A 7,500-nucleotide genomic window follows, 5' to 3' on the forward strand; every position below is an offset into this window, starting at 1 on the left:
GGAGCACATTTAGATAAATGCTATAGTTGTCACACAGTTGAGATTTTTACAATTTTGGCTTACAGAGCAAGCATCGCTACCGTTTCGGCCACGGTGACCACACGGTTGACTGCGGATTCAAATATTTTCAACTATATGACGCTACAACTATCAACAGAAATGAGAGGAGAAATCGTCACAAGAAGATCTGTGCTGAACTGATTTGGTCTGCTTGTCTTGATCATCGATTGGGCGCAAACACTTCAAATGCATTGGCTGAGAGAAAATAAGGGCGGAGATTATTAGCATACTAGAGAGACGCCGTTTTTTACATGCGTTGTGATGTGCACAAACACACGTTTTTTATGCACGCTCCTGAAGGACTTCATTGCGGCTGAATGATGTAATGCTGTAATGCTGGTCAGAACGCCGTTAATTGTAGGCGAATTGTGGCAAACTCGGCTTGCCATACACCACAGTGACACTCGCCCATGTAAGTCGGTATGTTTTTAAAAACATAACGGCTCCGCCATCGATACACACGCAGGTAAGAACGCACGCGCACTCGCACACACCGCAGCGACACTTGCCCAGGTTAGACGTTATGTTTTTAAACATAACGGCTCTGCCTTCGACAAACTTTACCAGATATGACGTTATGTATATAGACTGTAACTATTGCGATAGAAGAAGGGAAGAGACAATTTCCCACCTCGACAAGCAGCGGCAGGTCGTTCATTTTGTCATATGAAAAACTTTAATTTCAAACATCGCGCCGACCGGCATATCAACACACAAGTCACGTGATCAGTGTCAGTGTCGCAATAACAAAACAAAAACATGTCAATAACACAATATGATGAATTATGTCTATGGAGTCCACCACAAGACGTATTACGAGATGTAATATTACTCTCCCCCTTGAGCCTCCCGAAATGTCTCGCGATATTGATATCCCCCTTCCCCCCTGTGGACTGCTATGTGTGACTGTAGGCTACAGCTGCCTGTCTTGACCAGGACACTGGAAGAGATTTTTAATCTCAATGATGATTATTATTTTCAAGCATTTTAAAATGTCAATGCACTTTTCAGCCCTGAATAACAAAAAAAAGCTATTTAATAATTGATTTGCATGCATAGTATACTAGCCTTTCCATTGAACAATTACCCCTGTTACCATAAATTGACTAATTTTATAATGTAATCAAATACTCACACACTAGTTGCTTTCACGCGTGTAAACCCTGATATTCTGCTGATGGGCCGTAAGTGTGTTGTGGGAAATAACCGAGATCTAACACTTCGACTAACTAAGAGAGCAAAAGAAATCGGGGGGTCCGGAGCAAGTATGACAAAAATACTTTATCGTTAAAAAAGGCAACAACAAAGCTGAGTAGTTTGCAAAGCAATGCCGATCAACAGATCCCGGCGTCCTTTTTATCCACACATACAAAGCAGTTTCTTGTTTGGGGTGTCCGCCCACGGCCGATAAGTCATAGATTCCTTGAAGCGAGTGGTCAACAACGCTAATCTAAAACACCAGGCTGAGGTCAGCACGCATTGACCCCATAGCCTCCGGCTCCTGGGGGGGGGGGGGGGGGGGGGTTCTAATTTACACTCTGACCCCAGACTCCCAGGCACCGTATCAAGCCTTGGATTAGAATCCAGAGGCGTTTCAGATGTTTTCTACCATTAGATATTTAGGCCTAATAATAATGGTTTAGGCCTAATAATCATGGTTTACCATAGAATATAATCATTGATTTCTTCCATAAGTGTGAGAACAACATAATAATAATAATAATAATAATAATAATAATAATAATAATAATAATATAATAATAATAATATATAATAATATATTAATTTATAGAGCATTTTACATTCAGAAATCTCAAAGTGCTAACATAACCTGACATTTGTACCCTGAAAATCTCCTGAATAATACTACCCCTGAGGTAATATTTTCTCAGTAGGAAATTATGTATGAATGAGAAGTAGAAAGTCAGTCTTTCTCACACCACTTCAGTGGGTGGTTGATGACGCTTCTGCATGTCATTGAGTGGCCCCCAAAATGATAATCAGCCTGTTGCCTTTTGTTCGCTGAATGGTTAAAAAATATTTAAATGTTGGCACTGGTTTTTGGTGAACGAATGTTATACGTTGTAACATTATAGGCAAAATGTTATTATATTATGCGCTCAGAAAATGTTCACATTATCGACTGGGGTTTCCACATTATTGCTATGGGTTTAATTACAACTAGAAGTTGAGCGCGCCCAATGCGCGTGCAAAAACTCTAGTTATATATAATGTCAAATACCCCAAGGCCAGACATCAAAACAAGAAGGCTATTTCACAGAAAGGATATTTTTTTATTTTCAGCCTTCAAACACTGTTAAGCACAGGCAAAAGCACATATCCCAATTGTAATTAATATTGGTTTAGATTTGGCATTTGCAATAACTAGTTTTTCCCTAGTAGGAATAGTGTTACACAATAGTTTATTTGTTGAAGTGTGTGAATATTGAATAAACATGAGAGATTCCCCAGAGTGTTCCTGTGTACAGGGTCTACCGTTTGGGGCTAGGCACATGAGGCCAAGCACACTGTATTAAAATACCTGCGTATAAACAACTGAAATCTACATCATATACCTTTGTCTACAGAGGTGGACTTGCAACAGGTGGGTTAAAACATGACAACGGGCTCCAGATGAAGTTAATTTACATTATTTTATTGTTTTATATACAAAAAGATAATGATGCGATAATCCTTTTTTTTCACCGTTTTTTTCAATAGTAATTAGTTGTGTGTGTGTGTATGTGCCTCCTGTGGGGTAGCACTACATTCGTTCATACAATGGTCCTGGCACTGTGGAGAGAGAGAGATAGAAAGAGAGGAAGAGAGAGAGACCAAGGGAGGAACGCACATACACACATCAAGAGTACAGTTCCCTCATTGTATTCAAAACTAGACTACCTCGTCTCTATAGCCTGGTCGTCTTTTTTGTTTTTCAATTTGAACCACCACAAAAGATAATCCAAAAGCATAAGAAACATAACAAAGGCATGTTCAGTCATTGTTGCAAATTATATGGATATGTTCGAAGGATCTTTGCTGGTAAAAAACAATATGGAATCTTGTCTAAACCGGATATATAACAAGACATGTTTCTACTTCTCCCTCAAGGACGGGGTGGTGGGGAAATGGTGTTGTCCTCTTTAAATAATGCATGTCGCAAAAGTTTTTTTTGGAGAAAAAAAAATCCATCATGTTCATAGATATAGTAGATATATGCATATATCCTACAGAAAACCGAAGTTCCTACGTACACGTATGAGAGTTATTTAATTTAAACCGGAACCAAAACCAGTTTTCACCAATGTCAAGGTTGTTAGGTCAGTAAAATAGCATTTCTGGCCTATCTTTTCTTTTTGTTTAAAAATTCTTTAATTAGCATGTTGAGAATCAGTAGTATAAGAAATAGTCCCTCGCCAGTCCTACAGCTCAGCTAAAAACGCGAAACAAGATACAAGATTAACATTTCACAAATTCATCCCCATTGTTGATGGAGGACGGACCTGAGTTCTGCAAAGACCAGCAATACCTGATTTGGCATTTCACCTCTTAAAACCTTTTTCATTATTTATCTAATTACAATCCCATTCCTTCCATGATGTGGATTCATGACTACAAATTTATGCAATAAATACACACAAATAGAACCTAGTTGAAATGTTTCCATTTCTGTGTCCTATCACGATCCATTCCGTGCTATTTTCGAACAAACAACGTAGGCCTTGCTTTTTTTTGATTAACATGTAAAGTTTGGAAATGTCATTCAAATCAGGACTCAGCCAGCCTTGCACACCCCAATCCACCAAGGTGCAGAGACAGATGAGTCAAATCCGACTGCTTTGATGTCGTTGACCTCTCTCTCTCCCTCCCCTGAGGAAACAGCACTTTATTAATAACGATTGACAAATAGCTGGGGACCCCTTTGTTCATCCAACCCCTTGACAAATACCAAGGAAACCCATCAGTTTGCATTGGTGGTCGAAGACTGGGATATTCGAAAATGTCGAAAAATATATTTGTGTGTGCATTGCGTGTATACCGTTTTTATGTTGAATTATAATGTCCGGCATTACTCTTTAGTGGGATTCTCCTTCGATTTATGATTCAGAAAAGGAAACTAAGAAATACAGCCAGACAAAAAGCCTAGGTTAAAATGCTTAAATAAACTGACAATAATGACTATATGGTCACAAATTACAGGAGTTATGTAATGTATGTATTATGGAAGCTTTTGGTATGATATGGTAATAGAGGAGATTAATATCCACACTGAATGACTCCCCTCTCCATACAGGTATAATTTGTATAAACTTTAAGTCCTTTGAATCCAAGTCTTCCAATTTATCCAGAGGAAATCCAAGCCGAGCAGGTTGGGGTTCACATTGTCATTGTCAAGGGGTGCACTTTGGGAATCAAACCTAAGATCAGTTATTCATCCACATGGCTGAGCAAATTAAAATCGTAGCATATCTTCCCCATGCCTCTTAAAATAAAATGGGCTTGACTAGAAACATAATTTACATTGAAATTCTCATAATTACAGCATTATTTCTGACATCAATCATCATCCCAGTGTCGTGGATTGTTACAGGAAAAAAAAACAACCATGGACTTTTCACTGACGTTTCACTTGGTAAAAAATCTACAGTTCAGCTGTAGATTTAGTTCACTCGGTAGAGGCCATTTTGCACAGGATGAGGTTACTGTTGGTTTTTGATATAATTCACAGGTCTGTTAAATATTTGAAATATGTTGCTACTGCATCACTTGCCGGTAGAATGGAAGCATAACTTGCCAGGCTTACTCAACCGAGGCTAACTCAGCTGAGCGTCCCATCCATTGTTTGACCCGACAGGGCAATTGAATATATCACCCCACGCCAGTTTAGGCTTGGAAGCATGTTTGCCCACACGTTGATAAGGTTTCAAAGGCTACATTTAGTCGTAGATTGCAGAAGGACATCACATCCAACAACTAAATAAATAAGAACAGCTGTGTTTTCAAGAGTCTTTTCAATCTATTCATAAGCTGTTGTTAGGTATATATATTTATCTCATACCAACAACTTAAAAGACCCAATGGAATTGAAATTGTGTTTATTTCCAAATATTTTAAACGTTATCAAGTGCTATAGTACCATTTCCTGTCCGCTATGGTGCTCTTGAGCACAACTTTTCTGCCCGTCAAGCTGTAAATTAGGTAATAGGTTTCTGAAACACCTACCATCCAACTCATTAAATGAGTGTGCTTGTTGATGGCATCTGTCTGTATGTCTCACTGTTCACTAACTCACTGTTGGCTCTACATCAGAGATGAATACTGCTGGTCTTCTGTTAATATGTATCATAAAAGTACACATTCCGGTCAAAATAAATTAATTCTGATTCAGGATTATCTTCTTACGGGTGACTGAATCCTATTAGACCGTGAGTCTGAGAGAAGGGGTGTTTTCGTACAATTTTGTAAATCGCAACCAATGCATATTCACATTATTGAGTATTTGAAGGATTTTGTTTCATCACTCAATTGTAAATTGGACGATTAACAAATTAAACCACTAAGGGATTAACAGGCAAATCATTGAACACTTTTTTCCTCATTTACTAATGATCAGGGAAGGAAGAAGAAGAAGAGCAGAAGAAGAAGTGTAAAGGGAGGAGAATAAAGCAAAGTGAGATGAAGAGAGGCACCAACAAAGACAACCAAAGACCCAGATCAGCAGATAATATGTGGCGAGATACTGTAATGCTGCCATAGACTGTGGTGGACATTAAAGCAGTTATTAAAGCAGTTAATACTTATGGAGTCACTAGGGAATTAACTAAACCTATAATGCCATTTCCAAATGCTTCTGTCCAGTAGGGGTTTGAATACATTGAAGGGTTTGCAAAATATTGGCAGAATTGGCTTTGTTAGTGAAAAAACCTTTTTCTGATTGAGCCTTTTGGTAGCCAAACATATAAAGTATGCTTTCTATCCAGATATCTAGAAGTTATGTCTGTTACATACATATATTCATCACAACCTTATGTATGGCTGATGTTATGGGGTTCACTGTAGGGCGGAACTTGAGGACAATATTGAAGGTACCACCTGTGTTTACTTTCCCATGCATCTTTCCTTTTTGTTTCTTGCTTTGAGACAAGGAACATGACCCCACAGATATGAAGAATGGAAGATGTAAATGGAAGAAACATGAGAGAAAAGCAAGAAAGATATTGCAGAGACAGTGAAGTTCCCCTTCCGCCTCCCTTGTGGCATAGTAACACCGCCGTGGGTATTCTTATGATCTCAACACGCACTCCCAGCATGGCAGTCAACACAACCATATTCTATGGCACTGTACCATTTCAATACAAAAAATAGTGGTTTCAAAATGCTGGTTAGCGAATTTATATTAATTTAAGTTGAACTCGACATGTAGAAGGAATGCATCAACTGACTAATATTAGTTAAAGATATGGCACAGTTTATATCATGTCAAGGAAAAATCTAGTTGCTTGGTTGTCACATGGATAATTGTATTATAATGTGTTATGTCTTCATCTGATCACTTTTGACTGTGATCCCAGACACAGATTATCAAGGTAAGTCTTATATAAAATATGAGGGTTACAATTATTTCCCTGAACTTATGTCGTCTTCTTTAGAAAATCTTTAATATTTTCAAAGACAGCCTGGTTTCGAAAAGGAAATAATTACACTTACAAACATCAAATGAGAAGTGTATAATTCAATTCTTTGTATAGAATTTACAATCGCTATTCTCATTTCCTTTCCTTCTCCTGCCTCCATTCAGGCCTATCGTACAAGCAGAGACTGTGGGCTGAACACAATGCTGTGAGGGTCCACGCAGGAGAACAAGGAGATCCAAGGTCCCACTGTATAGAAAGAAAGAGAAGAAGGAGGGAGAGGAGTGGCAAGTAGAGGCAAAACCAGCAGGTTGTGATGAATGAAGAAGAGGGATTCTGGAAAGGCGAGGAAGAAGAGGGGAGAAGCAAGAATAGCTTTGACTACAGCAAAGAGAATAGAAGAGAGCAGCTAGTCTAGTCGAGGGAACAATGTCTAGAAAGAGGATCAACAATTCGGTTCAACGGTAAAATACTATTTACAAGGGCCATGGTTCCAGTATGCTCTATGCAACAGCACCACGCTGAGACAAACAGCATGTAACTACAAGGATAAAAAAATAAACCAATAGGTCCACGGCCCACTTGAGACTGCAGCGTTTCTGTATTTACCATCCCTTAAAGTTGCCACCTTTATAATAATTTTTTTTCAGACTTAGTGGGGGAACATTGACCGGGCAGCACATCCTTCAATAAAACCTATTGGAAACATAATGTATACCCTAATTATGTACTGTCAAATCTACAAAATAAAAAAAAGTACAATCAATATGTTTACTACAAGTCGTCAACACAACTAATAAATATAGAA

At 38.5% G+C, this 7,500-nt stretch overlaps 1 protein-coding gene across 1 annotated transcript in view; it reads right to left on the bottom strand.

Moving 5' to 3' along the window:
- Nucleotides 1–7,500, bottom strand: part of LOC130377605 (activin receptor type-2B-like) — a 30,873-nt gene that overhangs the window by 21,690 nt on the left and 1,683 nt on the right. The window lies entirely within an intron of this gene.

The sequence above is a fragment of the Gadus chalcogrammus genome, chromosome 23, assembly GCF_026213295.1.
Source record: "Gadus chalcogrammus isolate NIFS_2021 chromosome 23, NIFS_Gcha_1.0, whole genome shotgun sequence".
In the NCBI taxonomy this organism is placed as follows: Eukaryota; Metazoa; Chordata; class Actinopteri; order Gadiformes; family Gadidae; genus Gadus; species Gadus chalcogrammus.